Here is a 27,065-nt window from a genome sequence, read left to right on the forward strand (position 1 = left end):
AAATAAATAAATAAAATGAAATTTATAAAGGCATTTTAAAAAAATAAATAATAAAAATTTCAATTTAAAATAATGAGTAAAATAATAATCAAAGATGAAAATAATAATAATAAATAAAAATAAAAAATCTAAAAATAAAATAAAATAAAATAAATCAAAACAGAAAATAGGATGAAAGAAAAAAAGATAAGAAAACCTAGATCAGGTCGAGCTTGAAATCGTGGATCTTCACGCGAGTCACCGGGTTCATGCAAAAACTTCAAACTTCAACAAAAAATTCATCCTAAACCTAGAAAAATTTTCAAATTCTTGAAAACCCAATAGAAATCCCAGAATCAAAAGCTAACAAAAAAAACCTTAGCAAAAATCTCATAAACTCAACAAAATATGAAATCAAATTAAAAAATTAAAACCCAAATTCAAGAAACCTAAAAGCAAATCAAATCAAACTCAAAACGAAATAAAATCACAGGACTCAGAAAAAAAAGAAATTCCAGAATTTGCTTGAATGATTCTTCCTAAAAATTAAAAAAATAGAAAACTAAAATCTCTAGAATTTTTTTTCCTTATTTTGTGTGTGGTTTTTGTTTATTTATAAGGATTGAATCACTTTAATTTTGGAAAATAAATAAAAGAGATTATGATTTTATTACAATTTTGTAATTTGTGATTTGATTTTAAGTTTTCTCTTTTAGAGGATTTGCGTGAATTAAGCCAAAATCCCCTGTTTTCTTATTTCTTATTTATTTATTTTTACTTTTTTTTTTACTTTTGACTTATTTTTTAAAACAAGTAAAATTAAAATAAATAAATAAATCAATCAGTCAAATAAATATTGAAAAATTTTCTATTAGGCTTGAAGCTTCCCAATCAAACTTAATTTCACAATCAAATCTCGTTTTCAATCCCAAAAAAATTTCAAACAAAATGAGGTATCTACAAATAAAATAAAATAAAATAAATAAAAATAATAAAAATGAGAGAAAATAAATTTTTATCCAATGATAGGATTTTAAAGAAATCTGCGTAATGATTCATATGCAATCTCTTAGTGAAAAGATATTTTTAAATACCACAAACATATTGGAATATTTATAAACAAATTTTCAAGAAAATAAAATTTCCTTTTTCTTATACTAAATGATACAAAAAATTAATAATAAATGCAAAAAAAAATAATAAACAATTTTTTTAAACAAGGGAAAAATCATTTATAAATAAATAAATAAAATAAAGATGAAATAAAAACATACTAATAAAATATGAATATTAATATTTCATTATTAGCATTGCAGGTGTATCTTTAATTTTAGGAAAAATAAATACAAGCCTCCAAAGATGAGATTCCAAGAAAATTCGATTAGTGATTCGTAAGAAATCTCTAGTGAAAAAAATTCTTTCAATGTTACAAATGCACTAAAACATTTTAAGAGTTTTTTTTTATATAATAAGGTTCTAATTTATTTTCCTTGAATAAAATGGATTAATCTTAAAAAAAAAGTAAAAATATGTAAAAAAAAAAAGTGGTGAAATAACAAAAGTGGAAATGAAAATAAATTAAACAAAAAGGAAAGTTAAGGAATTTTCTGAAATGTCAAAATTAAGACCATTTTGTTAAAATTAAAAGATAATATATAATTAATTGGTATTATTTTCTTAAATGGACACTGTGGGGTGCTAATTCTTCCCTAATGGTAATCATATTCCTAAACCCAAACTATTTTCGTAGACCCCAAAAATATTTTTTTTAATAAACTTTTAATTAATTTTAAAATTTTATTAAAAGAAGTTTTAATAGGTGGTCAATCATATCTGACCAAAAAAATTAGTGATGACTCATTTTATTTTAAATTTGTTTAGCGGTCCCAAAACTATTACGACAGCTTGGCAACTCCACTAAGAATGCAATTTTTTAGAGTTAAGCAAAAATTAATTATTTGTTATCCTTAATTTTGATTTAATGGTCTTAATTGATATTAACTTTAATTTTTTTATTTTGATTTTTTTAACAATAATAATAACAAAGACAAAAAATTACATGTATTTCATTTTAATTATGTTATTTATTGATTTATTATTTTATGTTTTGCTTATATTATTCTCAATAAATTGTGAAGACTTTTAAGATAGAGATTGCTACGTTATTTTCTCTCACACACACACACACATGATGACAAATTGTATTTCATGAATGAGCTCTATATTTGGGCTCTATCTCTTATAGGAGAAAGAAAAGTACGAATACTTTTACAAGGTAATAATCTTTGCAATGGCAAGTGAAATACTTCTACTCAAATTAAACAATTTTCGTTCATAGCTTGTAATGGGTAAGGATCAAGATGCCTTACTAGTGTAGTATAGACGATAGTTATGAACAATTTGGAACCTCTAGATACGTGTCAATTTAAACGAAGCATATAATAAGCTATAAAGAGCCAACCATAGGTAAAGCCTCATTTTTTTTTGTAAAAATTACTTGAAATTAAGACATATGAAGGCATTATTTTCTAATAAATTTTTTTTCTCTTAGATTGATAATGAAATAACTATATTTTGTGTACCCATTATGACTAAAACAAAATAAAGAGATGTAAGAGATTTTTTTGTTGGAAAATGTAAAAAAAAAATGTTGTTTCTTTTGTTTCAAATGAAGATTTCTTGGGTAAATTTAATTTATCTCATGATTTTTTTATATTTTTTATTTTCAAAATTTTTCAAAAAAATGTTGCATGTTAATTTTTTTATCAAAAAATTGCATAAAAAGATATATATTTTTTTCAATTCTTTTCTACTTTCTTTGAAAATAAATTAAGCATTTCTTTCTCTTTAAAAAGTAAAATATTGTTTTTTTTTCCTCCAAAATAAAAAGACAAAAGGAAAAATAAGAGAAAAGAATTTTTTTAGCTTATTCTTTGTTTAAAAATGAAAAAAGTATTTTTGGGAAAATGAAAATTTTAAAGGAAGGTAAGAATATTTTTATTTTCAGTCATTTTGTTGCATAGTGATAGAGAGGAGAAAATGAAATATCCTTTCACTTAGATTTTTCTCCTGAATAAATTTTTTTTAAAGGAGAAAAAAATAATAATGTGAAAAATTCCAAAAAGTGATTCAATGTAAAAAAAGAAAGAGAGTGAAACAATAAGTGAAAAAAAAGTATTGTGGATTGTGAGAGGAAGTTGTGAAAATGAAAAAAAGTAGTCTAGTGTAAATATTGCATACCATGTCATTAAATTTGATTCTTTCATTAATCATCATTAGACCTATGCATCCATAAGCATGTCATGTGGATTTTATCATCATGCAAGTTAGAATTAATCTCCTGGAGTGCAATAATGTTTATTTCTTGCTAAATCTCATAATAAGAATGACATTTGCTTTAATTCATATCCGATGGTTGAAAATATGAAAAATCAATTAGAGGCATGAATTAATGCTTTAGAGCACAATCAAGAGGAATTCAGATGTGATATCTAAGAAATAAAACAACAGGTTGCCAAGTTATTGAAAATGGTTAAGAGTTGCAATGAAGGTCATATGGTTCCTCCTCGAAAGCCTTTGCCACTTTTGACTCAGTCAAGTCTCAAGAAACCATAGAGTCAAGATTAATCGATTTTTGTTAGGCCCAATACAGGTCAAGGATAAACCAATGCACTAAGTGGCTAAAGCAATGATCAAGTTTGGAGAAACTCGTAAGAGGAATGAATGAGTTAACCATGGAGATAACCGAACTTAAGGATTCAATATCTAAAATGAAGTCTCCAAGTTTCATACAATCCTCACAAAATGTTTTGAATCTGAACCGTATGCATATCCTTATTATGCCAATTATCAACCATCCTTTCAGATGCTGATGATCGGGCCCTCAAACTCTATACACCCTTCAAGGATACCACACTCAAGTTTTTATCCCCATCCCACTATTGCCTAATTACATTTTCAAGTAGTTCGTCAGGCCCAAGTTTTCACAACACTAACAAATCCCCAAACTCTTAATCGAAGTGTCATTCAAAAATTACCCAAAAAGAAGAAACACACATAGCTTGATCTTGTTCCCATCCCATATGTAAAATGTTTTCCTTTGTTAATTTGGAAACACCTTGTTGCTCATGTACCTTTAAAACCTTTGAAGCCTCCATACCCGAAATGGTATAACCCAAATGCAAGATGTGAATATCATGGAAGAAATGTGGGGCATTCCATTGAAAACTCTGAGGCTTTTAAACATATAGTTCAAACACTTATAAATGCTAAATGGTTAGATCTTACGACTATAACTTGTCTAGGATTTGGAAACAATGATCCAGAAGATCTTTTAATTATAAAAGGCTTGTTGAGTGCTAGGGTAATGAAATGTTTTGCTAAGATAGTCAGTGAATGTTTAGGGATTTTGTAAACATTTAAGGAGGATGATCTTGTGTTTTATGGATTGAAATGAATATGATATAACAATGTGTTTGCTAAATTGGATATGGAATCATGATGTTTGCATTTAGTCAATTACTTATTTCACTAACGTGCTCTGTCATTCACTTATCCATTTAATAAATTCTCATTCAACAACAATTCATCTTGGCATATATATGGCTTTATCAATACTAATGATAAAGAACTTAATATAGTTACCAATAATTTTAGCTCCTTTAAAGATAAACAAATATTCCTTTCAAGCTCTCATAAGAAAGGATTTTCGTGAAAAATTTTTGATAGAGATTAATCTTTACAATTCCTTTTTAGGTTTGAGAAGGGATAAAATGGCAAGAAGTCATAAAACATGGTTAGATGAAATGGAGAGAAACCAAAATAAGATAAAAGAACAGATGATGCCATTAACAAAGAATTTTGGGCAAATGAAAGAGAATGTTGAGGATTTTATCGATAAGGGCATGATTAACCTCGAGGGTCTGTCAACTTAAAAGGAAAACCTTTATATGCATATCTATGATAAGGCCCTATTTCAATCAATTCCAACTTAAGGATCATGTTCTTTGAAAGCCAGTGAAGTTTAGCTTGAACCATCGAAGAAAGATCTATTTGGAACATCTATGGTTTTGAATGCAAAAATGAGGTATGATCTCTTAAAAGAGAAGATATGAGTTATTGAAGGTAAGGATGAATTTTATAACCCAAAAAAAGTTTGTTTGGTTCCAAATGTGATAATTCTACTAAAGTTTAAGGTTTCAAAGTTCGATAAATATGATGGAACCAAATGCCTTGAAATTCAATTGGCCAAATATTATCACAAAATGGTTGGATTTGCTCATGATGAAAAGTTAGTTATTCATGTCTTTCAGGACAGTCTAGCTGGGGCAGCAACTAATTGGCATTTTAAGCTAAAAGGAGATTAAGTTAGCACTTGGAAAGATTTATCTCAAGCATTTTTGAAGCAATACAAATATATGTTAGAGACAATTCTAGATTGATTGACCCTTTAGAATATGAAAAAAAGCTCCAAAGAAAGCTATAAAGAATATGCTATTTGATGGAAGAAAATAACATCACTAGTATGAGCACCTCTTACTAATAGAGAGTTGAATTCTCTATTTGTGGATACATTGCCTTTCCTATACTATGATAAACTGGTCGAAAATGCTTTTACAAAGTTTGTAGCCATATTATTCTCTGTGGGTAGGATTGAAGATGCATCATAATAAAGGAAAATTGCATAAGTGCATCATGAAAAGAGAATGGATGTTTCTGGTGGACATGTTCAAGAAAAAATTGTTATATGACTAAACAAGAGAAAATTTGATGTGGTGTAAAAATAATGTTTTTATGCTCATTTTCACTCATCATTACCCATCAATAGTTTGTCTATACCTTTTCGTTTGTACATCCAAATGTCCAGTGCCAGCACTTTGCCATTTCACCCCTATGCTCTAGTACTTTTTGCTTTACCAAGTAACCAAGAAATCAATTTAGGCAATCTCCAAGGCAATAAAAGAAAAAGTGCTAAAGTGTATCATATTTTTTTAATGCCTTATACAAAACTTCTACCGCTATTCGTCCAAAGTCAAAAGATCTTTATTATCCCTGCAAAGCCCCAAAAGTTAACCTATCCAAAATGGTACAATCCCAATGACAAGTGTGACTACCATGGTGGAGATGAAAGACATTCTATAGAAGATTATGCCACATTCAAGGATAAAGTTTAGTTTTTAATTAATACAGATTTTGTAAAATTCAAAGAGTTTATTAGTGGCTATGATAATCAATGGTGAGAAAATAAGGACTAATGTTTTGAAAGATAGTGTGCTAATCTAGGGTAATATATCTTAGTTTAAGCTTATATATATTTCCATCTTGAGAACATTTTGGAAAATATGAATGGTTGTTCAACTTGAATATTTGCATGAAATGAATGTATTTTACGTTCAGTAATTGAACATTACATTATCCCATGAATTTGTGAATATTTTCATTTATGGAAATTTTAAATTTCAATGATTGGGATCTTTAGTGTGACACTAGAGTGTCTGTACATTATACAACTTGGATTGAGACTAAAGTAGATTTATCCAAAAATAAGATGGGTCTATCATTGGTCTAAATCCACTAAATAAATGTAGAAATAAGATGGGTTGAAATAGGAAGATTGTGTTCACACTAGCTAAAAAAGAAAAGAATAAATATGGATAGGATTATGATCAGATTCATTATCATGTAATCTGTAGGAGTAAATGGGTAGATTATATTCACATGCAAATCCAATGATTTTAGGCACAATTATAGCAATGCAATCTAAAAGTTTCCATGCTTTGAAAGATGTTCCTAGCCTATATATTTTCTATTATTCTTTCTAGAAGATTGAATAGAGTTTTCTTTATCCTTAAGCAATCTTTTAGATTGTTCTTCGAGTTCTGTATATCTTAGGTAGATTTCCTAGAATGGTGAACTTCTATTATTTTGTATCCCTTAGTGTCTAGTCTTTGTGGTAAATTTTTATCCCTTTTAATTCAATAATCATATCATGCTATTATTCAAATTCTTGTGAGTTATCTTCTTTGTGAGTTTTTCTGTTTATAGTTAATCTCCACATCTCAAACATCAATTCTCAGCATCATAGTGTTTCCAAAAAAATAATAATAATAAAAGAAAATAAAAAGATTGAAGCCTCACATAACTTGTAAGAAAAGTATATTTGAAAACAAAATTATTTTTTTTTAAAGGTGAAAAAAATCTCAAAAGAATTTGTGATCATTATGAACTTACCCCCAAAAACATCTTCAAATATACCCCAATTCACTTGAAAAAGCTGAATACTTAAGGAGCATTAGTTCAAAAGTCAGTAACTTTGAGAAAAGATGACTTTTATAAGCAAATATTGATCTTAAAAAAGAAAAATAAATTTGAATTCCTTAGAGGTTAAGCAAATATGATACTCTTTAAATAATTTGAATTTTAGTAATTTGATATGTGTCAAGAACAATGTTGGAGTTTCAAATATGCCAAAACCCCTCATTCTTCAAAAGACTAAAAATACCTTAAAATTTTCATAAAAGTCATCTTTTTGTCATGCCTAAAGGTGTATTGACCAAAAAATGTGATTTCTTATGGCTCTTATGACACTTTAATTTGTATCTCATGAACCCTTCCAACATGATTTCAAATGTCACATGAACCTTTTAGTTTGTAAAAAAAAAAACACTCTTATTGAATTGTAACATTGGCAAAGATTGATTATTGGATGGGTTGAGGAAACACAAAATGAAAATCAACAAAAAAAAAAAAAAGAAAAAAATTGATGGTTACATTGTGCACTTGAGAAATTTGAATGATCCCAGAAAAAGAAAAGGCAAAAAAATCCAAGTGACCAAAAACCAAAAAATAAAAAAAAGTAAAAAAGGTCCGAAAATGAATTAAAAAAAAAGGAAAAAAAAAGAAAAAAAAAACCAAATTGTTTTGAACCTATGTGTTCCAAGGACTTGTTTTTCAGCATAAGTAATCATGTTTGAAATGACGAATAACAATCTTACATCATCCTTTTCACAAAATATGAAATCATCCATTTATTTTCTTTTTAAGCTTAATAAATTCTTTATAAATGACCTTTAACCAAGTATCACCATCCTTATTGGAGGTAAACACGAAAAGGATCCATTTGATGAAGTCTTGTTTCAACAATAAAGGAAGAATATCTTTTGGTAAATGTTAGATTAATTGAGTTTTGAAAGTTTTGAACCCATTCCGTCAAAGGTCAAAATGTGCAAAGAAAAAAAAAAGAGTTGGAAAGAAGTTGAGAAAAAAAAAAGATAAATAGATGTTGGGATGGTAAAACAAATGTTCCAAAGGTTTTCTTTCACATGATAAAAAATGATCATTGGTTTGATCACTTTTAAACACGTGCTTTGGGTATATTCATCCATTCATTTAGAACTTAATCCCTAACCTACGTTAATTGCCCAAAGAAGTCCATTTTGATCAAGCATGAATACTTGAAATAAGGACTTTACCTTTTATAGAATCCTTAAAATTAACTTCAATTTTGGTTTTTTTTTTTTACAAAAATTTCCCTTTCAAAATAATACTTAAGTGCATGCTAAAATCATCCAACAAAAAAAAAGTAAAAAAATATAGGAAAATAGAGTTATAGGGTGAAGACTAGAGAAGGCAGCTAAGAACAAAGATGACAACCCATAATAAGTTGTTGCAAAAAAGAAAATCTAAAGAAACATCCAATAAACATGAAAGATAGTCAAAGGCTAATGTTCTTTAAAGCCTAAACCTTTTTTTTTGTTCTAGCAAGTCACTCAAATTCTATGCCCACAAACGAAAGCTAATTTTGACATGTATCAAAGTAACATTCCAATAAGTTTAAAGAGAGTCAAGATTGATTTTCAAAGAATAGATGTTAACTTGGCTCCCATACTAAATTGTACTTTTTGTGAAACTTTCTTCAAGATGCATTAGAAAGAACTAAATCTTCAATCACCCCACCTATAATATATTTCAAGTAGTCATCACCAGTTTACTAAAGACTCGAAATTCACTTGTACAATAAGGGAATATATAGGGTAATTTTGTTGGTAGTTTAAAAACTTTTTTTAGCAACTGTGAAAGATTTATTTTTAAGACAAGTTTGATTCAAAAAGTAAAATAAAATAAAAGGCCTTCCATTGAATGAATAAACTTCTAAAAAAAAATAGAAATATTTTTTTTTTAAAAAAAGGGAAAAAATCCATTTTGGAGGAAAAATGCATGTGAAACACTGAAAATCATAATTCAAGTTGATATATGAAGTTTTTTTTTAATGTAAGAATGCATGAAAAAAAATAGTTTTTATAAAAATTGTGTTTGACTGGTTAAGTCTTATCAATGATTGGAGAATATGGTGATTTGTTTTTTGAACTTTTAGAAATTGAACTAAGTGTATGTGTGTTGAATGTTGGATTTGAAAATGAAAATAAAAAAGAGAAAGACAGTTTGATGGTCAAAACGAGACAAAAGTTAGAAATCTTTTAGGGAAAAGTAAAAGAAGTGATTTGATGAATAAGTAAATTGAAAGGAAAACAATTTTGAAAAAAAGAAATTTATAGTTTTTGTACATTTGGCATGTATTTTCACATATGAAAGAAAGACATTTGCATCTTTGAATGAAAGTTAATAGTAAGAAATTTTGCATTACACTTGCATCTTGGTTAAGGCATTTATATCGTAGAAAAAAAATTGGCATGTTCATCATTAGTAAGGATTTATGTACTTGCATCTCTGTAGGTGGTGTTTGCATCATAAAAGAGGCATTTGCGTTGATTGACAAAGTTTTTGCATTAGCAAAAAAACCATTGCATTTGTACCATCATATTAAGAATAGATATTTGTAATGTAGCAATAAGAAAAGAGCCATCAAGAAAAAGAAAAGGAGAGAATTTCTCAAAGAAAAAACATAAAGGAAAAAATAATCTATAATGAAAAGGTGAAAAAAAGAAAGAGTTTATGGAAAACAAAAAGTTCCCAGAATCTTTTTAAGAGGTTCAAGATAAGTTTATCCAATGAGATTTGATTCCATGACACTAGTTTAAAGCCCAAGCCCAATCTAGCTAGTATAAAAGTTAAAGTTCAATTAAGCTGACATAAGATAAATGTTAAGCCTAATCTAGCTAGCACAAAAGTTAAGCCTAGTTAAGTTGGCATGAGATAAATATCAAGCCCAATCTAGCTGGCACAAAAGTTAAGCCCATTTAGGTTGGCACGAGATGAATGTTTTAAGTCCAATCTAATTGGCACAAAAGTTAAGCCTAATTAAGTTGGAACAAGATAAATGTTAAGCCTAATCTAGTTGGTACAAAAGTTAAGCCCAGTTAAGATGGCATGAGATAGATATCAAGCTTAATTTAGCTAGCATAAAAATTAAGATCGGTAAGTTGACACAAGATGAATGTTTTAAGCTCAATTTAGCTAGCACAAAAGTTAAGCTAAGTTAAGTTGGCACGAGATGAATGTTTTAAGCTCAATCTAACTAGTATAAAAGTTAAGTCCAATTAAGTTGACGCGAGATGAATGTTAAGTCCAATCTAATTAGCCCAAAAGTTAAGCCCAGTTAAGTTGGCAAGAGATAAATGTTATGCCCAATCTAGCTAGCATAAAAGTTAAGCCCAAATAAGTTAGCATGAAGTGAGCATTAAGCCTAATCTAGTCGGCACAAAGATTTAAGCCCAGTTAAGTTCGTATAGATAAGATTTCAAGCCTAATCCAGCTGGCACAAAGTTTCAGGCCTAGTTAAGTTAGCACGTGATGACATTTGTAAAGTTTGTAAGTTTTTTTAGCTAATTTGTTTTAATATCGAGATTTATAAGACCTTTGAGTATAGTCTCTAAGTTCTTCGAGCAAGATTTGTAAGTCTTCTAAGCTGAATCTATTTTAGTGTCAAGATTTGCAAAACTTGCAAGCATAATCTCTAAGTTCTTTAAGTACAATTTCTAAGTCATTTTAGTATGATTTTTAAATTTGTTGAACCTCTAATAATAGGAGTTTAAAATAAAATAAAAATCAAAAATAAAAAAATCAAAAAAAAAAAAAAAACAAAAACAAAAACAAAAAAAAAATTAAAATTAAAAAAAATAAAAAAAAATGTATTTTGAATCGTTAGACTAGACAAAATTTTTGTCGATGTCCTTACTCTATTCTTGATTCTTAGTAATGCACAAAGAATGATAGCTAGAAACACCTAATTTTGTTTGAGATAATCAAAATAGACCTTAATTTGAATCCATTTGAGCATCCCAATTAAATTGGTCTTGTTTGTTCAAAGTCAACTCATTTGATTTAATTACATGAATAAAACCTGATGTTGATTATACAAGTCCAATTCCAATTATGTTTAAATTCTGTGATAATTGGGCTTAAAAGCCCAAAATCAATTTTATACTTTCGACCCAAAATTCATTTGTGAGTCCCAAAGTTTTAAGCCCAAATTTATTGAATTTTGATTATTTTTAAAATAAAAAGATATGAAAAAAGTTAAAAAAAAAAAAACTACAACCTACACAATACCACCAAGGTTAAGGCCAAGCTACCCTAAAGCCTTACTCTGTACCTTCTTTACCTTTCCTAGCTAACCCTTAACCCCCACCTGTAACTTCCCTCTTCCCTAAGAAAAAACCTTTTTCTTTCTATATCACCCTTTTTTAGGTTATGATAGATAAGCCTCACCTCACAAACCACCAAGAAAAAGCTGAAAAAAAAGAAAAATCAAAATTTTAAAATCAACTATAACTTTGGAAAACCAAGAATACAAGAGGTAGGACTCTGAAAAGCCATCATTACAGTATAAAACTTGACCATTGGGAGGGTTACCGACAACACCTTAGTGTCCCATAGACCTAAAAAACATTGGATTTGGCATCCCATTTTGGCTTTATAAATTGAGCCTTCACAACCCCAAAGGAAGAAGGAGAAAAAATATAGAAGCTCCACAAAAAAAAAAGAGCCTAAAAAATTCTGTAAAAAAAAAACCCTTTTTTGATATGTTATAAAAAAAAAAACTCAAAAACAAAATCCAAATCTCTTAGAACGGGGAACCAACGCCAAGAACAAACCATTAAAAGAAAAACCAAAAACCAAAAAATAAAAATAAAAATAAAAGCTTTCGGCCAAAACTTTGAAGGTTGATCTAAGCTTTTGGAGAGTGGTTTTTGAAAAACAAGGCTTAAGACGGTGTAGATGAGGTTGAAAGGAATTTTTTAAGGTTTTTTTTTTTTTGAGTTTTTCAGCAACCATCAATAACAGATGGCACTAACGACAATAATCGATAAAACATGATATTGATCAGTCAGAATCAGGGTTCCTAAAGTTCTTCTGGCATAAAGCTTTAAAAGAGTTTAGTTTTTTTTTTTAATAGAAGATAGGAAATGATTTAATAAAAAAAAATAGGATTTTATAGTTAAAAAAAAAACAAAACGGTGCATATAGGGGAAAAAATCTGTGTGTTGACCTAACCCGACCCAATGATCCACGTGACCTAATCCGAAAACCTGCATTTCACTCAGCCTTGTCGATCTGTCCAACCAAACCAAACTAAACTACCTTAATAGTTGAAAACTACATTAGATTGTTTTTGATCGCTTTTAAACCGCTGAACCTCCCCTAAATAGCCCAGACCATTGGCTAGTCATGTTTAGGTATTTTTTATTTTATTTTTATTTAATTTCATTTTTGTACTATTTTCATTTTATTTTTTTTATAACTTACTTTTTTTACTTATACATATTTAAAATTTCAAATTAACAAAATAAATATTTATTATTTTAAAATGAAATTTAAATTTTTGGTAACTTTAAATTCCACCATTTTTTAGAAAATAAAATAAAAAAATAAAAATGAGAGAAAAAAATTTTTTTATTCGATGATGAGAATTAAGAAAATTCGTGTGATAATTCTTATGCAATCTTTAGATGAAAATATCTTTTAAATACTACCAGTGTATTAAAGTATTTATAAAAATATTTTTAATAAAATAAAATTTTCTTTTCTTCTACTAAAAATGCAAAAAAAATTAATATTTAAAATGTAAAAAAATTAATAAACAATTTTTTAAAAAATGAACAACATTTATAAATAAATAATTAAAGATAAAATGAAAACATACTAATAAAATAGGAATATTAATATTTTACTATTAGCATTGCATGTGTATCTTTAATTTTTTTGAAAAATAGATACAAGCCTCAAAGGATGGGATTTTAAAAAAATCCAAGTAGTGATTTTTAAGAAATTCTTAGGTGAGAAAAATTCTTTCAATATTACCAACGTACTAAAACATTTTAAGAGTTTTTTGATAACAAGGTTCTAATGTATTTTTCTTGAATAAAATGGATTAATATTTAAAAAAAGAAAAAAATAAAAATTTTGAAAAAATAAAAAGGGTGGTGAAATAACAAAAGTGTAAATGAAAATAAATTAAAAAAAAGTTAAGGAATTTTCTTAAATGCTAAAGTTAAGACCATTTTGTTAAGATTAAAGGATAACACATAATTAATTGGTACCATTTTCTTAAACCGGTGCTGTGGGGTGCTAATCCTTCTCCGTGCATAACCATACTATTGAACTAAATTATTTTTGTAGAACCCAAAATTATCTTTACTTTTAATTAATTTTAAAATTTTATTAAAAGGACAAGTTTTAATAGGTGGTTAATCGCACTTAACCAACCAAAATTAGTGGCAACTTATTTTATTTTAAATTTGTCTAACGGCTTCAAAATTGTTATGATAGTTTTCTTGCAAATTTTACTTTTTGGATATCTTATGGCTTATTCATGACAATAACCCTATGTCATTTTCCTCCCAACCCTTAACATTTTTGTTTCACTCTTACTTCAAGTGTTTCTATTCTTCTTTTCTTAATAAATCTGTTAGGCATCCTTTTGACTAAATAAGGCATAATTGATCCATGAACGCTTTTTGGCCTAAATAGTTTTACTTTAACTGGGTTTAACATGTATTTGTATACACTAGTTATTGAACCATGAACTTAAATAATTAAGAAGAGCTGTTCATTCATACTTTATTGCATTCATAGCATGCTCACTAAAAACTCCATTTATTTCCCAATTCATATATGAACATGGATGTTATTATAAAATAACAGTGTAACTTTCTCTTTGTTTAGTACATTATCTAGATAAACTTCATGTCTATTGCTCTATTTCATTCAACCTCTCACTTAGCAAAAAGCCTTCTTGACTTTTCAAATTTTTCGACAAGTGGTAGTAGTCTCATTATCCACCATTACCCATGTGATTAGGTACATTTGATTATTCTCATCCATTCTTACAATTATAAGTAATTGCTTTTAACCAACCCTTCAAAAAAACACCCATCAAGTTTAATAATATGTTTGCGTCTTCTTAAAAGTCCTTGCTTTAAAACTCCAAAACACATACAATTTTTTTAAATATATGAACTAAATCAATGGTTGGTTTTTTAGATGTAACAAAAATGGTGCTTTCAAGATTTGTTAAATTCAGTTCATCCACATAATAATTCAAAGCGTTAAATTTATCTTTGTATTTATCTTTCTTTTTTTCAATAACAAAACTCTTTTTTGCTCTACACACATCATATAACATAATAACCTGAAACCCTTTCTTCATAAATTCCTAAATGCCTAGGTTTAATGAATGGTTTGTCATTAATTTGATCCCCATAATCACAAGGGCGGTCACATATTATTTCTTGATATGGGCAAGCATGAATGGTTAGACACATATGTTTTCACCATGAATATCTTATTAGTATTGCATTAAAAGCAAAAAACAAGCCATTTATAGCCATTGGCACTACATATTACTCTAATTTTTAATTTATCATTGTTTATGTACTTAAACTCAAATCCTTTATTGAAGAAAAGTCACAAAGAACATATTTGAACACCTCCATATTTGTAAATCTAAGTCCAAGCACAAATTCTATTAAATGAACTCTTGCATTATAATAAGTTTTGCTTGAATGAACTTTTTGTACAACATCTGCACCAGACCATCACCAGTGTCTTGAAAACTATTAGAGTTTAATGAATTAAAGTACTTATTGATATAGCTATTAACATTGCCAATTTCAAAGTTTGGCCTAAAAGCTTCAACTTTTACGTTCTCACTAGCATCATTACCCTCACCATCATTATTACTCTTATCATCATCATCATCATCTGATTCAACATTTGAGTCACCATCAACAAATTATATTTTTTTCTTAACATATACCATCAGATTTTACCTAGCAAACTGAAATTCATCATCAATATCCAAACCATCATTACACATCCATTTCACATCCATCAAACTCCCGTCACTTCACTTGAATTAGTTTCTTTATCACTAACATGGTCATCAATCACATTCATTTCATTTGCATTCAAATTATGAAAATGCTTTTTCTCAACATTAAGATGGCCATTCGCATTCATTTCATTTTCATTCCCTTCAATATTATCTCCATCGAAATCATTTTCCTCTGAATCACTATAAAAATCACTTAAGGTAGGTGTAAGAGGTCAATTTGGCTCATTACTCTCAATCACATGAACCTCCGCATTTATGTTATTTACATCTTTACCAACTTTAATTAGTTCTAAAAAAGAATTTGAAATGTCATTGTTAATTTTATAATCCAAATATTCTACAAATATATCTATTGTCTTACCCATCCTTAATTGGCTAGCAAAATCTATTATATTTTGATCCACTTATGTTAACAACTTCAAACTAGAGGTGAGAAAAAAACAAAGAAAATAAAAAATCAATTCAAAATTATAGTGTTTGTTTCGGTTCGGATCAATTTTTTTCTTATTTGGTTCAGATAAATGATAGATATTAAATGTATATATTAAGCTTGAATCAAATTTTAGATTGAGATGTGAAAAAAACTGAATTGAATTATATATTTTTATTAGTTTTTATGTATTTTAAATTTTTATAAAATAAAAATAATTATTTTATAAATAAATCTATTTAAATATATTAAAAATCTTATTAAAATAATATATAAAAATAAAAAAAATTAAAAGCCAATAAACCAAACCAAATCAAACTAGTAGAATTCGTTTTGGATCGAATCAATTTCAAAAGAATGTCAGTTTAGTTTTGAATTTGATTTTAAAAATTCATAATACTATGCATTATCTAAAAAAATTAAACCAAATTCGATGTGATCCAAACCATTATTACCCCCACTTCAAGCCTATACTTAATATTTTACCAGACTTAACGTAGTAAACTTTCATTTTATTTAATAAATTATAACCTAAAAACTCATTGCCCATAGTATTGTCTAATAACAAATTTGATCCGATTTTTCATCATACTTATTTACTAATCTATTCACATATCTAATTGTTCTACGACTTTTTTTGAAACTTCCCTTTGATGGTACCTTACTTCGTATGATTCCCAACTTATATTAACAGGTGATAATAAACAAAAAATGAAATAAATAAATGTCCATTGTACAAATAAACAACTAAGTTATATAAATAATTCAAGAAATATAATATTCGGTAAACAACCCTTAATTGCATAAATTACAAAATCCAATGTCTATGCAACATTACCCAAACTGAAAAAGTTATGGGAATAATAAATTACACACAAAACTCAGACTTGTCAAACTCTTTCAAAAACAAACATACAAAAAGACAACAAAAAAAAGCCACACACCACTACCAAACCCCTTTTAAGACCACAATTAGCTTTTTAATCGCAAACAAACAGAAATTTTCAAAAATTTGACCAAAAAATATAATTAAAGGTCCTCAGCCTAGCTTGTAAATTGCATCTCTCTATTTTCTTGCTTCAATTTTTTCCTTAAGTTTTCTAAAATTTTTTTTCCAAAAGGAGTTTCAAATTTGCAGTGGAAGTGAGAAAAAGTGAATTGATAAGCAAGAAAGAAAAAAACAAAATGGAATTTTGGAAGAAAATATACTTGAAGAGTAGCAGTAGTAAAAAAGTAGAATTGGTGGTTTCTCGCATTTCAACCTTCTCCTTGTTTCTTGATCGAACTCCCAATCATTGCTTTTTCTTTTTTCAATATTTTCTTGCTTAATTTTAGTATACCTTTTCTAATCTTCAATTGCTTTTAGTTTTCAAAGAGTTAAGGTTAGGGGAAATTAAGAAGGTAAAATAATTTGGGGTTTTTTTTTTTTCGATCTTGTTATTGTGAAAAAATATATTTGTTGAAGTTAAGAGTTTCAATACTATATGCTATGTCTCTCACAGTATGTTTCGATTGAGGGGAGGGGAAAGAAAGGAAAGAAAAATAAAGGAAAGTAATGGAAATAGAAAAATCTTTTTTTTGTTTGGATAAACTTTTAATTTAAAGGAAAGGAAAGAGGTGGAAACTCAATAACTTTTGTTTTCCTTTGTAATCCTCACTTTTTTAATACCCCAAATTGGAAGAAAAGCTAAGGAAAAAAAAGTTGAAAAAATTTTATTTTTATAAAAAGACTATTAATCAATCTTTTTCTTAATATTAAAAATTTAGTCAAAAAATCAAATCACATCATAATCTTCCTGTAATTTTTTTAAAACCATATCTTTTTGGTAAAATAAATTTATGTTGGACAACTATACGGTAATATATTATTACTTTTTGTTTAGTGCAAAAAGGATATAAATTCACTAGTATGTAATGTTTTTATGTGATTACATTTTTTATATTTAATAGCTTTATATGAATACATTGCCAAAGAGATAGTGTGTTGAAATTTTGATAATGACAAAAAAATTCATCAATGTATATTTATAAAATATTTTTTTATTTTACTTAATTAAAAACTACTAATATAGCAACAATTTTGAGGTCAAACAAAATAGCAAATATATCATGGTTTAAGAGTGTTCTAAAATCACAATCAATGAAAAGTTATAATTGAAAAAAATTATTATAATGAATTATTTTTATTCTTTTTCACTCTTCATCTAAACAATAGTTGTTGTAATTTTTTTTTTTATTAATTTTAATTATCCAAATAAGAGTATATATATCCTTTCATTTCTTTTCAAAAGATTTTTTTTTCTTTCCTTTCATTTTCTTTCATTTTTTTTATTAATATTTATTTAAACATTGCGTAAAGACTTATTTGGATATCATCACACCTGATGTGATGGAATCCAAAGTCATTTTTTGTCTCTAACTGCACTGTGGGGTGCCTAAGGAAGGGAGAAAAAATAAAGTTGCTAATGTTGTATTTAGATACTAGCTAAAGCCACATTAGTAGCTATTACAAGGTGAAAAATTATCATATCAACAATTTAACGTTAATTTTATAATTATATTACATTTTAAACTAATATTTTAAATTATTAAAAATAAATAGTAAATTTATGCAAATTATTTATATTATTAAATTCTAATTTTTGCATGAACACAAAAATCACTACCATAATTAAAAAAATTGATAGAAGCAAGAATTTGACTGAATCTAAGGCAGAAAGAGAGAAAAGAAAGTAGAAGTACGTTTTTTAAAGTGGGTGAAGGGTGATCCCATAGGCAGCAAGTTGGGAAGGTATTCCTCTGTCATCCTTTACGTTGTGGCTGTGGGCCGAAAAAAAAATCATTCAAAATCTCGGACTCTGAATCTAACTCTGAATCCTCGCTCCTCGCCGGTTTTTATTACTGTTTCAGTCTTTGGGTTGCGCGCGAAAAGGCCCATGCTGGATAATGCCAAAACCATTCACCTTTATTATTCGCTTTCCCTCCCCCTCCCCCTCTCCCTCTCCCTCAACCTATCATCTCAGTCTTCCACGCATCCATGCATGCATTAATACTCTTACTCCTTGCTCACTATTTTAATTATTTGAAATATTTTAAATTATAATTTTTTCTTTTTCTAAACGGCGAAAATTCTTGTATTATCATATATTTTTTATGTATAAATTTTATATATTATTAATTAATCATATGATATTATTTTATTAATAAATAAATATAATTTTTAAAATAAATATAAAAAATTTAAATTTTTTAAAAAAATTTACTTATTAATGATTTACGTTATTAACAAAATAATATCATTTAATTTATTAATAATATATAAAATTTATTCACTAACAATTCATCCCAATTTCTGTCCTTAAGATGGAAAGGAGAATTTAAGGCATTTTTACGCGAGGTGTTAATAACACTGTATGGTACAGTGTTCATTAGACAACTCCAACATGGATAGGGCTTTTTCCTCTTCCCCGTTTTGCCCTTTGCTTTCCCTTCTCCCTCTCTCTTCCGGTCATATAAATTTCCCGACTTCCCGTGCATCTCACTTCTTTCCCATACAAAATAAAATACCCTTTTTGGTAGAGCCGTATATGGAGAGTGGTAGCAGTACTAAGCCCAACAAGAAATCTTCCTTTCAGCTCCAGCAGCCACCTCCGTTGTCTCCTGCACGTCCTTCCCGTCTAAAAAAGATCACCCTGGTGGCTGCCATCGCCGCCGGGATCCAATTTGGCTGGGCCTTGCAGCTCTCCCTCCTCACCCCTTATGTTCAACTCCTTGGCATCCCTCACAAATGGGCTTCTCTAATTTGGCTCTGTGGACCCATCTCTGGAATGCTGGTACAACCCATCGTGGGTTACCACAGCGACCGTTGCACGTCCTGTTTCAGCCGTCGCCGCCCTTTTATAGCCGCTGGAGCCTCCCTGGTCGCTACCGCGGTCGTCCTCATTGGCTTCGCAGCTGACTTAGGTAATATCTTTGGGGACTCCATGGCCAAAGACATGAAGCCACGTGCCTTGTGATAGGGTTTTGGATCCTAGACGTGGCCAACAACATGTTACAAGGTCCATGCAGAGCTTTACTGGCTGATCTTTCAGGGAACAACCAGAAGAAAACGCGAACCGCGAACGCTTTCTTTTCATTCTTCATGGCGCTTGGAAACGTCCTTGGCTTCGCCGCCGGTTCCTACACTCACCTTCACAACATCTTCCCATTTACAACCACGAAGGCTTGTGACATTTACTGTGCAAATCTCAAAAGCTGTTTCTTTTTCTCCATTTTGCTTTTGCTAACCTTAACCTCCATTGCTCTCTGCTGCGTGCATGAAAAGCCCTTGTCACCGGAAAGTGGAAACGCTGGTAACCAAGGTGGGGAGCTTGAGGATGAAGAAGAAGCAGCAGCAGAGGCAACGTCGGTTCCCTTCTTCGGGGAAATATTCGCTGCTCTGAAAGACTTAAAAAGACCCATGTGGATTCTCCTATTGGTGACGTGTCTTAATTGGATTGCATGGTGCCCTTTCTTGTTGTTCGACACTGATTGGATGGGGAGAGAGGTGTACGGTGGGGATTCACATGGAAATAACGTCATTTTGAAGCTGTATAATGATGGTGTACGTGCGGGTGCATTGGGGCTCATGTTGAACTCTGTGGTGTTGGGTTTCACGTCGCATGTGGTGGAGCTGTTGACGAGTGCGGTTGGAGGGGTCAATAGGCTTTGGGGGATTGTCAAATTTTTGCTAGCTTTTTGTTTGGCAATGACAGTTTTGGTGAACAAATTGGCTAAGCCAAGCCGCCGGTTCGCCACCGTGGACCGTGACATAGTCCCTTTGCCACCACCAGCTGGTGTCAAGGCTGGGGCATTGACCCTATTCGCAGCACTGGGGATACCTTTCGCTGTAACTTCGTTCTTTTGTTCACCCACTTTTTGTTTTTTTTCTTGAATAAATTTTGAGTCTCAATTTGTATTGTATTGGTCTGTCATGCGTTTTAACCGCTACTGCATTTTTGATGAATTTTGGAGTCATAAGACTTTGAGTTGTATCCACGGTCACCCTTGAACACCCGCTCATGTAGAGAACCACGTCATGCCTTTTTTCGACGCTAGAAACCAAATGCAAATGCAAATGCAAATTTAATTCATTCCCTTATTTTATCATGTAATAACCTTTATAATCTACGACATTTAAACTGGTTTGCAGCTATGCTTGGCCAAGAGTATATCCTAAGAACTTATTTGTTATTCTTAAAGACAATAAATTTAGGGGGAGTTTGCAAACCATCTGTTTGATGTAATGCTTGCTTAGTGAGAGTCTGTTTCTCCACCTTAAATTTTGAATGCTTTTTTGAGAGTATTGAGATAGTTTTGGCTCATTGGCCAAAAAAAAAAAAAAGGTTTTAGGTATTCTCTTTCTCGCTAGCTCTTTTTCTATTAATTCACTTGCAACCTGGTTCTTTTGCTGATTGTTTCTTGTTCTATATCCTATGATAAAATTCATTGCCTCAGCTTAGAAAGAAAAAAATTCTTCACCTTTAACCTTCCAGAAATGGGCTCATTTGAAGGGAAAAAAAAAAAAAAAAATCTAAACTGGCATCAAAGGTGGATGATTTCCTTTAACATTTTGTTTAAATCTTTAGTTTTACCACTTGAAGTTCGTATTTGTTTTTTTTTTTTTTTTCATTTTTATACGTAATAAGTGAGTATTCAAAGGTGACTGTATAAGCAACTGCCCCTAGCATTGCTCATCAGACTTTTGGGCCTTTTTATCAGGAAAATATAAATACTAAAATATATTTTTGCAGTTTTTTTTGTTTGTTCTTCCCTATATTATAAATACCTCTCCATGTGTTATAAATATGTTTGGGAGTATAGGCATACTATTTTTGATACCTTCAACGGTCATTTATTGCATTCTGCTAAGTGAGGTTTCAATTTCATTGTCAATTTCTGTTTTCTTTCTTTATTTCTCACATTACTTGTTTTTCCCCTTTTTTTGGAAGTAACTGACCGGTGGAGGCATGCAGCTCTAGGAAAATGAATCAACTTTCAGCATAAGGACAATGGAAACATTTTTAACAATATTTGAGTTCATTTGAAATGCATTATGATTAATGGGTTTCAATAAGGGAAAATATGTTTTGATCCATGAATCTTTCACAAGCACAAGGATAATTTACTGTTTTATTTTTCCTGGTAACTAACAGCATTCCTTTTGCATTGGCATCCATATTTTCTAGTTCCTATGGTGCAGGCCAAGGTAAATTTTGCAACAATTTTTCCAGGCTCATTGAAAATAACTTCTGGTATTGCCCAATTATCCTTTCAAGCTACAATTGATTATGATTTGCTTTGAAACAGGTCTTTCTTTGGGAGTGCTGAATCTTGCAATAGTAATACCACAGGTAATAGCATTCTTATTAATGCTAGTATAACAGTGTGTATTCTGGCTGTAACTATACTAAATGTTTTATAATTAATGATTATAGATTAGTGTAATGAATTTATACATTAATGATTATAGCTAGTTGCAACTTTGGTATTGATTTTGGTGTCTAATGAATTTATAGATGTTAGTGTCTTTGGGGAGTGGACCATTTGATGCAATATTTGGAGGTGGAAATCTTCCAGCTTTTGTACTTGGAGCATTTGCAGCAGCTGCAAGTGGAATAGTTGCTCTAACCATTCTCCCATCTCCACCCCCCTGATGTCCCTGCTGCCAAGAGTTCAACTGCTGGAGTTCATTAACACTAATGGATCTGGGAGTTTGATCTTTCTTTCTTTCCTTTCTCTCTCTTTTTTTTTTTTTCCTTATTATATCAAAACAAAAGGAAGAACCCTAACCGGCATTTTTTATGTAAAAAAAATGCCTAGACTAGCTCAATTAGCTGTTTTGGTATTAAAATGTATCAATTTAAACTCGAATTACTCTGGCCGAATAGGAAAAAAGTTAAGACTCGAGTTAGATCTCAAACTCAAGATATTTAAGTAATGAGTCAAGTTGGGTTTAAATAATTTAATATTTAATTCGAAAAACTTACGTGCTTAATTAAGTTTTTATTTTTTAATATATTTAATATATTTAAGTAAATAATAAAAATATAATGTTTAATGTTAATATTTATGATTTAATCGAATTTGATGAAACTTATCAAGTTGAGTTTGAGGGGTTCAATTAAATTACGAGTTGAACTCAAGTATTAAAAATGAAGTTCAATCAAATTTGAATTAAGTCTTGAATTTTAGAGTTAAATCAAACTTAAATATGACGGTATGTTTACTCCATTTAGCTCATTTACTCCCTTATTTAATTGAACTTGGGGCAAGAACTCAACAGTTCGTTGTCCATATTACAACATTTCTTGTCTAGAAAACATCGGTGTCCTTTTGGCCTTTTTTATGGCTTACTATCCTTGGGGCAAGAAAGATATAAATAGGAGAGTTTTTCAATCAAATTAATAGTGATGAACAAAGATTTGCAATTAAAGAAAAGCCAAGGAAAGAAAGCAGAGAAGGAAGAGGGAAAGGGAACGGGGAATGAAGATGTGCATTAAAGGGATTCCCCCAAGAATTCTCCAAAAGCATCAATCACCAATGAAGAAAACTACCCTTCAGCACCTCTGTGATCTGGATTCCTTCCAAGCCTTACATTGGAAGTACCCTTTCTAGTCCTAGCAATGGTAGGCAATATATATCTATTTGACTCCTAATATGAAGAAATTCGTCTGCAATATCTTATTGCAACTTCATTTTCACTCACCAATCCTCTGGAATCCCCTTCATAACAAAATCTCAAGCGGCTTAAGCTTATCCAAGTTCTCTCTTCGATCAAATCTTCCCTTGCGTGAACAACTTGTATCACCTCTAATGTCCATGTTGTCAGCCAATCTGCTCAGGCCACTCCCTGCACCTTCCAATACTTAATAATTTCGGACTTGCCTGATGATGACTTTTACACCAGTATGGCCACACTTGCAAATTGTTTATGATGATCTCCTTGGGCTTGTTCTCAATGTAGATCCCAAGACACTTCGAGATTAAAATATTGATCACCATTTCATTCTCAATCTTACTCTTCCTCTTTCAGTCTGAAGACCCGAGAGAAAAAGAGAGCTTGGATATGTTCAAGATTCACTTTCCATTTGATCATTCATGAGAAAAGCAATGAACCATGTCTTTTTGCATTAGGTTTTTGAGACACATGGCATTGTGGGGTTGGTGAGGTGCTTGAGACATGGGTAAGCATCGTAGGGGAAAAACTTAGATGAATCTTAAATGAAATTCATAAAATTCCTACTAGATATGATTAAATAAAAATAAAAATTGATAGATTGAAAAATTTTATTATATAAATCAAACATACGAATTTTGATATATTATTTAAATAGATATTATTAATAAAAAATGTTAACAAAATTTTTGCCATTTACTACTTATCAATTAGATTTAAATTATAAATAATATTTTTAATAATATTTGTATGTATTATTGATTTTCATATTAATCTTTATCAATCTATCAATTTAAAATTTTTTATTAAAATTTTTAATAAATTATTCTTATGAACAAATTTCTAAAATTGCATTTAAAAAATTTTATGCAAGTTTATCCCACATCATCAATGGCTTTGCGGTTCCACTAAAAGAAGTACTTCTTCCATTTACACAACGCCAAGGGTTTGAAGATTTAGCATAAGCAACTGGCTTATTCCACAGGAAGTTGGCCTTGCCTTTATGCACCCAAGTGACTGGCTGTATGCGGCTCTGCTCTTTTCATATTTGTGTTTGCATGAAATTCTTGTTCTAGTGAAATTATTCCACAGTTTTTATTAAAAAAAAAAAAAATGGAAGAACGTTTGGATAGAGTTAAGGATAAAATATTGCATTTCCTGCGTTGTTTGGTTTCTTTCACACAAATAACAATGTCATACGAGTAGTTAGGAAAAACATATGCTAAGCGATGCATATATTTTAAGAGAAATTATTAAATACATTAATATTAGAGTCCTTTAATTTCACAAATAGAATAAAAATGATAACATATATCTTTTATATGTTTAAAAAAATAATTTAAAAAAGAAGTAAGATTATATTATTATTTTAACGTCATTTGTGAAATTAAAAAATTTTACTGTCAATGTATCAAATAATTTTTTATATTTTAATAATAAAATTATTTTTGACTGTTACTATATATTTAATAATAAGTAACTTTTAATATAATAAATTTTCTTTAACTTTTAATATAATAAAGTTAAGGATAACATTGCATTTCCTGCGTGGCTTGGTTTCTTTCACACAAATAACAATTTCATACGAGTAGCTAGGAAAAATATATGCTAAGTGATGCATATATTTTAAGAGAAATGATTAAATATATTGATAGTAGAGTTTTTTAATTTCACAAATAAAATTAGAATGATTACACATATCTTTTAGATATTTAAAAAAATAATTTTAAAAAGAAGTGAGACATATATTATCATCTTAACACTACTTGTGAAGTTAAAAAACTTTATTATTAGTATATTAAATAATTTCTCATATTTTAATAATAAAAATGTTTTTGATTGTTACTGTATATTTAATAATAAGTAACTTTTAATTTAATAAATTTTCTTTAACTCCTAATAATACAATTTGTTAGAAATATTTATCATAAAATCAATTAGATTTTTTTTTCAATTGATTATAAATTCTAAAGCCTATAAATAGATACTAAAAATCAAATAACATTACAATCTATTTTATTCACTATTTCTATAAATCACATATAGTCACATATTTTCTAATTTTTGGGCAAAGAAGGTGTTTAGTTTTTTGAACTTTATTACTCTACTTTAGTACAGAATTGTAGAGTGTATTACGAAGATATAGCTGGACTGTTGTATCCTAAAGGCAACACGTTTTGAGAACCTATTGCATTGATTGATACAATCCTACAAAGCCATGAATTGTCTTAAAGAACAGGCTATATCCATGCCTTAGTTCAGTTCAACGTACTATCAATGAAATCAATAAAATTTCCTTTCATTTTAGTATCTAGAAACAACAATTTTAAGATGATTCATATACTACAAGGAATTAGATCTTTAATAACCCATTTTTTTTCATGTTTAAATGCCGTTAAAATATTCGCGGCCTTTGTAAAAAACGTCGCTAAAAGTGTCGCCTATACTTGAATTAGGAAAAATAACGGTGTTTCCTTATAGTTAGCGGCATTTGTTGACACAAACGTCGCAAAATTTAGTGACATTTGTAGCAGAAGACACCACTAAATTTGGCGATGTTTTTTGCTACAAATGCTGCTAAATTAAAAATTTTATTTTTTAAATTTTCTTTTAATACTTATTATTATAATTAAATAAAAATGTTAATATATATAAATGAACTTAAAATTATAAATTGAATATTATAAATATTTAAATATCTAAATACATAATTTGTCCCTATATGCATGTAACACAATTTAATACATGCAATAACATTCAAATTATTTTAAACCAAAAATTTAAAATGTATGAAATTGATGATCGTATAGACTTGGAACACTATCATTTGATAAAGGATTTTTTTCACCTTGGTCACTAGCTTGCTCAAGAACCTACTAAATAAACAAACAAGTTTTAACCCTTAATAATAAGTTATTTTTAATATTAAAAAAAATAAATAGTTTTTAAATATAATACATGAATTGGTGGACCACCTAGATTAGTTTATGAAAATTGTTGTTGCACAAAATTGATAAATATGTTGAATCGATCATACAACTACTAAAATCTTGCATGCTTTGCTTCCATTCTAGCATGTTTTTCTTCAATTTTAGTACATTCATGTTCTCTTTCTGCTTCCATTTGCTCGAAACGTTGTTGAATAGTTTGTAGCCCATCTCTCAATATGGAGATCTCTTGAAAAACTGACTTGCTAAGAATGTAAATTGCTAAGAACTACGTTTATAGTAGCTAAATGTTGTCGAACCCAATCCAAGGTCTCGGACCCGTCCATGTCTTTATTTTCTAATAACTTCTGAAAAAAATTTGATTTTTCAACTTTTGCGTGTTGACAAAATCATCGGATGTCGCTTCAATCTCAACGGTAATTTTCTCTTTCATTCTCTCCTATAAATTAATTACATAAAGCTATCAAGTTTAATAATTACTTGATAATATATTTAAAATAGTAAATATTTACTTTTTATATAAAATGGATCCAACAAATTGCCACAATTTCTTATGTTTTGACATTCAAGTAAGATCTATCTTTTGTTATATGGGTTAATCGAAAAATTTTCACATGTCCAATTTTTTCATCCATCTCAATCTCTTGCATAAAAACACATATTATTGAAGCTATCAAAACTGCTAAAACATAATGG

The 27,065-nt window shown here is 29.1% G+C and overlaps 2 pseudogenes; both read left to right on the forward strand.

Moving 5' to 3' along the window:
* Window positions 1-19,190: 19,190 nt before the first annotated feature.
* LOC111315039 (sucrose transport protein SUC2-like) lies at window positions 19,191-22,569 on the forward strand (annotated as a pseudogene).
* Window positions 22,570-23,228: 659 nt separating this feature from the next.
* Window positions 23,229-24,438, forward strand: LOC111315177 (serine/threonine protein phosphatase 2A 57 kDa regulatory subunit B' beta isoform-like; annotated as a pseudogene).
* Window positions 24,439-27,065: the final 2,627 nt, after the last annotated feature.

The sequence above is a fragment of the Durio zibethinus genome, chromosome 20, assembly GCF_047325235.1.
Source record: "Durio zibethinus cultivar Kanyao isolate XHJ-2024 chromosome 20, ASM4732523v1, whole genome shotgun sequence".
In the NCBI taxonomy this organism is placed as follows: domain Eukaryota; kingdom Viridiplantae; phylum Streptophyta; class Magnoliopsida; order Malvales; family Malvaceae; genus Durio; species Durio zibethinus.